The sequence below is a fragment of the Triticum urartu genome, chromosome 7A (genome assembly GCF_056163025.1).
Source record: "Triticum urartu cultivar PI428250 chromosome 7A, HENAU_Tu73, whole genome shotgun sequence".
In the NCBI taxonomy this organism is placed as follows: domain Eukaryota; kingdom Viridiplantae; phylum Streptophyta; class Magnoliopsida; order Poales; family Poaceae; genus Triticum; species Triticum urartu.
Genome location: NC_141879.1, coordinates 399,356,659 through 399,366,053, shown reverse-complemented (window position 1 = coordinate 399,366,053; position 9,395 = coordinate 399,356,659). Strand labels below are relative to the sequence as shown.

Sequence of the window (9,395 nt, the reverse complement as noted above, 5' to 3'; positions counted from 1 at the left end):
AGATAGAAGATATTGATGTTACTATTAAGCTTGCCAATAGAGATACTATTTCACCAATTGGGATTGTCAGAGATGTTGAAGTCGTGTGTGGGAAATTTAAATATCCTACTGATTTTCTTGTTCTTGGTTCCCCACAAGATGACTTTTGTCCCATTATATTTGGTAGACCCTTCTTGAATACTGTTAATACTAACATAGACTGGAAAAAGGATATTGTTTCTGTTGGTTTAGGGGATATGTCTCATGATTTTAATTTTGCTAAATTTCATAGACAACCCCATGACAAAGAATTGCCTATTAAATATGAAATTATTGGACTTGCTTCTATTGTCGTGCCTCCTAATGATCCTTTAGAACAATATTTGCTAGACCATGAAAATGATATGTTTATGAATGAAAGAAGAGAAATAGATGAAGTATTCTTTAAACAGGGGCCTATTTTGAAACACAACTTGCCTCTTGAAATTCTAGGGGATCCTCCTCCACCCAAGGGTGATCCCGTGTTTGAGCTTAAACCATTACCTGATACTCTTAAATATGCTTATCTTGATGAAAATAAGATATATCCTATTATTATTACTGCTAACCTTTCAGAGCAGGAAGAAGAGAGATTATTGGAAACTCTAAAGAAGCATGGTGCTCCTATTGTATATACTCTTGATGATCTTAAGGGCATTAGTCCCACTCTATGCCAACACAAAATAAAATTGGAGAAATACGCTAACTCGGTTGTTGATCACCAACGACGGTTAAATCCTAAGATGAAAGAAGTGGTAAGAAATGAAATACTGAAGCTTCTGGAGGCAGGTATAATTTATCCTATTGTTGATAGTGAGTGGGTAAGTCCTTTCCATTGTGTCCCTAAGAAGGGATGCATTACTGTTGTTCCTAGTGATAAAGATGAATTGATCCTACAAAGAATTGTTACAGGTTATAGAATGGTAATTGATTTCCACAAATTAAATAAAGCTACAAGAAAGGAACATTACCCTTTACCTTTTATTGATCAAATGCTAGAGAGATTATCCAAACATACACATTTTTGCTTTCTAGACGGTTATTCTAGTTTCTCTCAAATTCTTGTGTCGAAAGAGGATCAGGAAGAGACCACTTTTACTTGCCCTTTCGGTACCTTTTCTTATAGACGTACGCCTTTTGGTTTATGTAATGCACCTGCTACCTTTCAAAGATGTATGACTGCTATATTCTCTGACTTTTGTGAAAAGATTGTTGAGGTTTTCATGGATGATTTCTCCGTGTATGGAACTTCTATTGATGATTGCTTAAGCAACCTTGATCGAGTTTTGCAGAGATGTGAAGAAACTAATCTTATCTTGAATTGGGAGAAGTGCCACTTTATGGTTAATGAAGGTATTGTCTTGGGGCATAAAGTTTCTGAAAGAGGTATTGAAGTTGATAAAGCTAAAGTTGATGCTATTGAAAAGATGTCGTGTCCTAAGGACATTAAAGGTATAAGAAGTTTCCTCGGTCATGCCGGTTTTTATAGGAGGTTCATTAAAGACTTCTCAAAAATTTCTAGGACTCTGACTAATCTCTTACAAAAGGATGTTCCTTTTGTCTTTGATGATGATTGTGTAGAAGCATTTGAAATACTTAAGAAAGCCTTGATTTCTGCACCTATTGTTCAGCCACCTGATTGGAATTTACCCTTTGAAATTAGGTGTGATGCTAGTGGTTATGTTGTAGGTGTTGTTCTAGGACAAAGAGTTGACAAGAAATTAAATGTTATCCAATATGCTAGTAAAACTCTAGACAGTGCCCAGAGAAATTATGCTACTACTGAAAAAGAATATTTAGCAGTTGTATTTGCTTGTGATAAGTTCAGACCTTATATTGTTGATTCTAAAGTAATTGTTCACACTGATCATGCTGCTATTAAATATCTTATGGAAAAGAAAGATGCTAAACCTAGACTTATTAGATGGGTTCTCTTGCTACAAGAATTTGATTTGCATATTATTGATAGAAAGGGAGCTGAGAACCCCGTTGTAGACAACTTATCTAGGTTAGAAAATGTTCTTGATGACCCACTCCCTATTGATGATAGTTTTCCTGATGAACAATTAGCTATCATAAATGCTTCTCGTACTGCTCCATGGTATGCTAATTATGCTAATTACATTGTTGCTAAATTTATACCACCTAGTTTCACATACCAGCAAAAGAAAAAGTTCTTCTATGATTTAAGACATTACTTCTGGGATGACCCACACCTTTATAAAGAGTAGGATGGTGTTATTAGACGTTGTGTACCTGAGCATGAACAGGAACAGATCCTACGCAAGTGTCACTCCGAGGCTTATGGAGGACACCACGCTGGAGATAGAACTGCACATAAGGTATTGCAATCTAGTTTTTATTGGCCTACTCTTTTCAAAGATGCCCGTAAGTTTGTCTTGTCTTGTGATGAATGTCAAATAATTGGTAATATTAGTAGACGTCAAGAAATGCCTATGAACTATTCACTTGTTATTGAACCATTTAATGTTTGGGGCTTTGATTATATGGGACCGTTTCCTTCCTCTAATGGGTATACACATATTTTAGTTGTTATTGATTACGTTACTAAGTGGGTAGAAGCTATTCCAACTAGTAGTGCTGATCATAACACCTCTATTAAGATGCTTAAAGAAGTTATTTTTCCGAGGTTTGGAGTCCCTAGATACTTAATGACTGATGGTGGTTCACATTTTATTCATGGTGCTTTTCGTAAAATGCTTGCTAAGTATGATGTTAATCATAGAATTGCATCTCCTTACCACCCATATTCTAGTGGTCAAGTAGAACTGAGTAATAGAGAGCTTAAATTAATTTTGCAAAAGATTGCTAATAGATCTAGAAAAAATTGGTCCAAGAAACTTGATGATGCATTATGGGCCTATAGAATTGCATATAAAAATCCTAGGGGTATGTCTCCGTATAAAATGGTTTATGGAAAAGCATGTCACTTTCCTCTTGAACTAGAACATAAGGCATATTGGGCCATTAAAGAGCTCAATTATGATTTCAAACTTGCCGATGAGAAGAGACTATTTGACATTAGCTCACTTGATGAGTGGAGAACCCGGGCCTATGAGAATGCCAAACTATTTAAAGAAAAAGTTAAAAGACGGCATGACAAAAGGATACAAAAGCGTGAGTTCAATGTAGGGGATTATGTTCTATTATACAACTCTCGTTTAAGATTTTTTGCAGGAAAACTCCTCTCTAAATGGGAAGGTCCTTACTTCATCGAGGAGGTCTATCGTTCCGGTGTCATAAAAATCAACAACTTCGAAGGCACAAATCCGAGGGTGGTGAACGGTCAAAGAATCAAACATTATATCTCAGGTAATCCCATAAATGTTGAAACCAATGTTATTGACACCGTAACCCCGGAGGAGTACATAAGGGACACTTTCCAGAACGTTTCAGACTCCGAAAAGGAATAGATATGTGGTACGGTAAGTAAACCGACTCCAAAACAGTTCTAATAGCATTTTTTCTCTGTTTTGGAATATTTAAGAAAATAGGTATGTGGTTCAAGCATCACCAACTTATGGCATGTTCAACAACATTTAATGTTGAAGTTATTTAAAAATCCATAATTATTTCTAATCAAATAATTTCTCCACCATATAAAATCTAAAATAAGTATTTTAAACTTCCACTTTGAAAGATTAGACTAAAGCATTAAGTATATGCAAGTCACCTTAAATACAAAAAAGAATATTGTTTTCGAAGTCAAATGATTTTATTATTTTTAGAACAATAGTAGCTTAATTTTGAGTTAAAATAAGTAGGATGTTTTTTAGTATTTATAAGAGAATTCGTGTACTGTTGGCTGCTGCTGATTTACAAGGCCATCAGTGATGGGATCGATGTACATATTTGTAGTTAATCTATATTAGCGCCCACACACACATGTACCTTGGGTGTTTCCTCATGGCACCGTACCTGGCGGAGATAGACTTGGACCGCGTTAAGGTAGAGCATCATCGCCATCAAAGATAGATGGCAATCAGAGAGGTGAAATTACATATGTCTAGGAGAAAGACCTCCATTGTAGAGTGAAATCTTCTTTTGTTTTTCTCTGATCGTAAAAAACAGTGGGGAATGCTCACAATCACACAAAAGAGCAAAACCATATTGCATACCTGAGTGTCTTGATGTGACTACGAATTCACAAATCAGGGTGGGTGATCATGTAGGTTCTCATTCACAAATCAGCATGCTGCGGAAAGCATAATGAGATATCCTGGAAGTAGGAAATATCCGACCAACAAGGAGCAGTCATTATTTTGCTACTGGCCTTTGCACACATAACTGAAAGTGGGATCGGTATTACTTAAATGCTGAAAAAAATCTTCTGACAATAGCAGTCATCAAGGAAACATGAACAGTTTGTGCATAACTTGGCTATTAGCCTCGGCACAAATCAATTAAAAGTGTGATTAGTAAGAAAATTACATTATCAAGAACTCAAAGCTTTTACAAAATAATGGCAAAACTGTATACACAAAAGATAACTTTCATAACCAAATATACTATCTAATTGACTCAATTTCCTTTGCTTCCACGTCATGGAAGTAGGGACGGACTTGTACGCATCTAGCCTGCAATCTGCACTTTGTGCAGCGCCATTGGCAGCGATACCGGAGCGAACCGCTTTGCGACTTCTCGTCGGCTCTCTTCTTCTATGTCCCAGCTCATGACGACTTGTAGAAGGAACGCTACATGCGTTTTCCACAACCTAGAATGAAAAATCTTGGTAGCAAAGGAAAATGTCGAGGAATGAGAAAGAGCAAATGTCTCTGTCTAAATAGCACAGTTAGTATTACAGCAAACAAACCTGCACCAACTGCCTTAACTGAACCTTGAAATCAAGACCTAGTTTAATCTGATCTAGCCAAAATAAGCAGTGAATTCATGGAACATATAGTCATTTTCTAAAAGGAAACATATAGTTAGATTGTCCACTCTAGATCAAAGACTGCAGTTTGAAGGGACTGTCCAATCTACATAAATCATGATCACGTTTTCTGCATTTCCTAACTAAAAGAACATTGTCTGAACATTGGCTTAGGCATACTGTAATACAAATTGCAAACTGCTGACAAGTGTTGACCTGTCATTGGTTTTTGATGACCATATAAATTTACTTGGGTGAAAAGAAAATTTCAGTCATAGTGATAGCTCCAGCCAACAACCAAAAAAGTAGTCTCATTGGTTATAAACATCGAGCAGTCCAAAAAGTTGTCGGCTCCAGAGCAGTACGGAACATCATCATAATCAGATATATCCTGAGAATACTGAAAATGTACAGCCAGCAACATGAACAAAGATAACATGGCACACACTTAAATGATGTGTTTCTTACAATTGAAAAAATAAGTTATCTCTTTAGTGGTGCAAACACATTATTGCCACAATGGGCATAGGATTCGCTTTGCAGGCTAAAAGTACTACCTCCGTACCAAAATATAAGATATTTGGAAGGCCTGGTACGGAGGTAACACTATTTTTGTTGGTAATAGCACATAGAGCATAATATAGACAACTAAATGAAGTTAAAGATGGTATGTTTAATCATGTCATATCATGCATGTACACTGAAGAAAGGACAGTTGTCTTTGATAGAATTTCCAGTTCACCTGCACTGTGAAAGGACTGGAATCGCATATAAATGCCATTATCCAGTGAAGTAAGGTCTCAATGCCATTCTCCAACATATGATTGATCACATCCTGGATGCTTTGCATCTACGGAAGAAGAAAATATGTCAACACAGAGCAAGATAAATAACATCTAAAGAAAGTAGTAGAGGATGCTCGGGCCGCTTTCAGATATGTTCTGTTCATTGTTTTTATCTTTGCAACCTGATGGATCTTTTGGATTAATTGAGAAGCCCACTTGTGATGCCACTGGTATTTAGATTCTGAAGAAACTGTGGATAGCAAACTTAAGTGTGTTTCCCTTGCTTTTAGTAGTCCTCTCATCACCACCTGGCGGCTGTTCGATTGCGCATTGACGAAGGCATGTATGCAGTTTCTCAATTTGGCGAAATAGATAATTTAAGTAGGAATTTCTACCATGAATAACTACACAAAGTTTGCTCAGTTTCAGCAGCCGAGCAATGTCGGGTAGCCCATTCTCATCGCTGGAAACTATGACATGAGAATATCTCCATGTTCATTTTCTCTATGGATGTAGTAACTAACCATCATTAGGTTACACGACAACCATGATTAGATGAAGTATGATATCCCCTTACGTGAAAGACAAAACCTTTATAAGTTGGAGTCTGGCTTGGACCTTATTTTCTTATTTATAATCTATTACTGTAACTTTTATAATGTAAAGCCTCTCTGTTTTGTCGTCCAAAAATTGGGAAGCAAGAAACAGAATTATCTCTGTACTGAAAAGAACTACAAAATCTAAAAGGATTTACCTATTAGCGCTTGAAGTCGTCCAGGTAGATGACTATCAAGCATAATGCAGTATTCAGCAACCATCATTTCAAGGCGATTTACATACAATTGCATGTTCTACACGTTCGGAAGTAGTACCACTGTGCATGGAGCTCCGTGATGCAGCTGATATGGATTCATACTTGGAAAGAACACAAGGACAAAGTATACAGGGGATATTGCTTGACACCAGCTCATGTGCTTCACCAGCTAAGGGAAGACCTTGGGATTGGGCATGTCGTGCACTGTTCCAGAATCTTCATGATGCTAATGCTAGAATGGCTAATAGAACCTGATTGAGAAATCACCGTTTTCCTTCCTAGTCCTCTAGTGATGTTTGGTGGGGCAACCCATTGTTGCTGTAGGTACATTAGGTAAAGCATGTACTCCTTTTTCTTCCATTATTATTCAGCTGCAGATGCAACTCATCTAATGGGTAAGATGTATTTTTTTTCTTTGCCATACCAAAAAAGGATGTAGTTACTTACCATCCTACCATCATTCAGTTACACAACAATCCTGATTAGGAGAAGTACGATATCCCCTTCTGTGAAAGACAAAATATTTAGAAGTAGTAGTCCCACTTGGACCATATTTTCTTGTTAAAAATCTATTAGTTCTTAAAATGTAAAACTGCTTTATTTTTCACATCCAAGTATTGGGAAGCACCAAACAATATTATGTTTGTACTGAAGAAAGAAGAACAAAACCTAAAAGGATTAAGCTATTGGTGCTTAAAGGTCGTCCAGGTAGATGACTATAATTGTAACATTCAGCAACCATCATTCCAAGGCGATTTACTTCATACAATTCATCTACTACATGTGTGTTGCGTTTCCACATCAATATCACCTTTATTTGTAACTGGCATATTTACAGGACAGGTTCTGTAATACATAAAAACTCTAGGTCTAATACTACATTTTAAATTGTGAAGCAAAATTCAAGATTATCAGGCCCAATGGAATCTCATATGTCAATGAGTTACATCTAGTTGAACTGAACACACTTGCACACGGTTACAATATAATGACAACATGATAAAGAGCCGCAATTTTCCTTTCATATAAAGGAAAGGGGAATATATTACTGTCACAGTAAGATTGGATAGGATCAAAGTATAATTTCCGTTGAAAAGCTCACTCTGATAAAAAAAAAGTGTATCAAATTGGGGAATTTTTAGGCAGTCAAATTTTTCTATGAAGTGGTACAGTAGAAAGAAGAAATTACCTAGGCAGAATCAAGCCGGCAGTTCGAAGAACATCACCTCGCCTCACAATAGGGTGGCGGCGATGTTCACCATTGGAACCAGGCGGATGGGTCCGTCGGCAGATAGAGTGTGCCTAGAAGGAGTGGCTGGTGGCGAAGCCAGCGGGGTTGGGGAAACCAATGTCGAGGTGGAAGCAGCGGGGAGGAGTCCCGGCGGCGCCATGGTAGCAAGGTCGGGGAGCCGCCAATGGTCGCGACGTCGAGTGCCGCCGGCGGTAGAAGGCCGCGGGTCCCCGGTAGTGGATGGGCGCGGGTGTGTTGGCACTTGGTGTAGGGGTAGGCGCGGCGGCAGGGTAGGAGGCGGCGGCGGCCGGCTGTGAGGGGCGGGGCGGGGCTGGATGTCCAGATGAGATCGAGAGGAAGGCTGGGTTTGTTTTTCTATTCTATCACTCGTACCGCTTCAGTTAATATGAGGACTGCGGGCTGAATTACTAAATAGTACAGGGACCTTTGTGTAAAAAGGACGCGACGGTGAAAACGTGCTACCATCATGTTATTAGTACCACCTCATTTATATTACGATTTTTTCTATACGAATCCTAAAAACATATTACAACTCGGCGAAAGCGTATTGTGACGGTGAACCCACGGAGTCAATCCGTGCTTTATTATAAAAAAAATAAACTAGCAAAAAGGCCCGTGCGTTGCAACGGGGTTCAAATCAAGCTACTGAGATCATATAATGTATAGCCCACCTTGTTTATTCAAATCAAATAAAACTGACCACTGGTTGCATTTAACAATTATTCATGCTAATATAATACATTTAGCTGATGGCTTACATGAGGCAAGCTTTAGAGACAACCATTTATTCCAAAAATCTTAGTTTAAATTTAGCATTTGAAACTTTCATTATTCGTCGCATAAATACAAATCAAAATCGCAACAATAACTAACTACAAATTATTTAGGTGTATGAAAATCAATCATTAAATCAGCAAAATAATGTGCTTACATTCACAAAAGTCAAGAACATATGCTTCACAAATTAAATGCATGTAAAAGAAAATTACTGGCCTCATCACCAATTCACGGCCGTCTTTTGACATGACCAAATTCTCGGGAAGGCTGGTTAGAATCGGTGACAACAAGGTAGATAGATATTTTCTTAATCCGAGATGACTCGGGTTGAATCTTGCCGATATGAGTTCACACAACACCTTTGAATTTTTGGTCCTTTGTTGGCGACTTCGACCACATACCTCCCGCACAATATGGCGTTTGCACACCGCCGCCCAGTCCTACATGAAGTTGTCTGCTTGTGTGCTTCCGTGGCGCCTGGGTGCGATACATTTTTGTGTGTGTTTTTCTAGGGGAATTGTTTTGCGTGCTATAGGAAAAAAACATAGTACCAGGCCCAACACACCCCCGCCCAAGACCTTTTTTCTTAACCTAGTCCACACACCCTCATCCTCTCGATTCCGCGTCCTCTGACGCGCCGCCACTCGCCAGCAGCAGGGACGCCGGTCTTATAACACCCTCGATGCGACTATATCTCCCACGTGTCGAGGCACGACTTAGAGGCATAATCGCATTGAAGGCATATGTCACAAGTTAGGCAATCTTCACAACATCCCATGTAATATAAATCATAAAGGGGAGATAACATAGTTGGCTTACACTCGCCACGTCAATCAAGTACATAAGTAACATTAC

General features: G+C 38.4%; 1 long non-coding RNA gene across 2 annotated transcripts; it reads right to left on the bottom strand.

Annotated features, from left to right (window-relative positions):
• Positions 1 to 4,142: 4,142 nt before the first annotated feature.
• On the bottom strand, positions 4,143 to 8,113 carry LOC125521291 (uncharacterized). Of its 2 annotated transcripts, none has more exons than XR_015611550.1 (3): positions 7,701 to 8,113; positions 6,959 to 7,017; positions 4,143 to 6,882 (listed from the first exon to the last, which is right to left on the bottom strand). It is a non-coding gene; the product is annotated as an uncharacterized LOC125521291 (long non-coding RNA). The 2 variants fall into 2 exon arrangements; XR_015611551.1 differs by having other exon boundaries at positions 4,146 to 5,762; positions 6,452 to 7,017.
• Between the last annotated feature and the right edge of the window lie 1,282 nt (positions 8,114 to 9,395).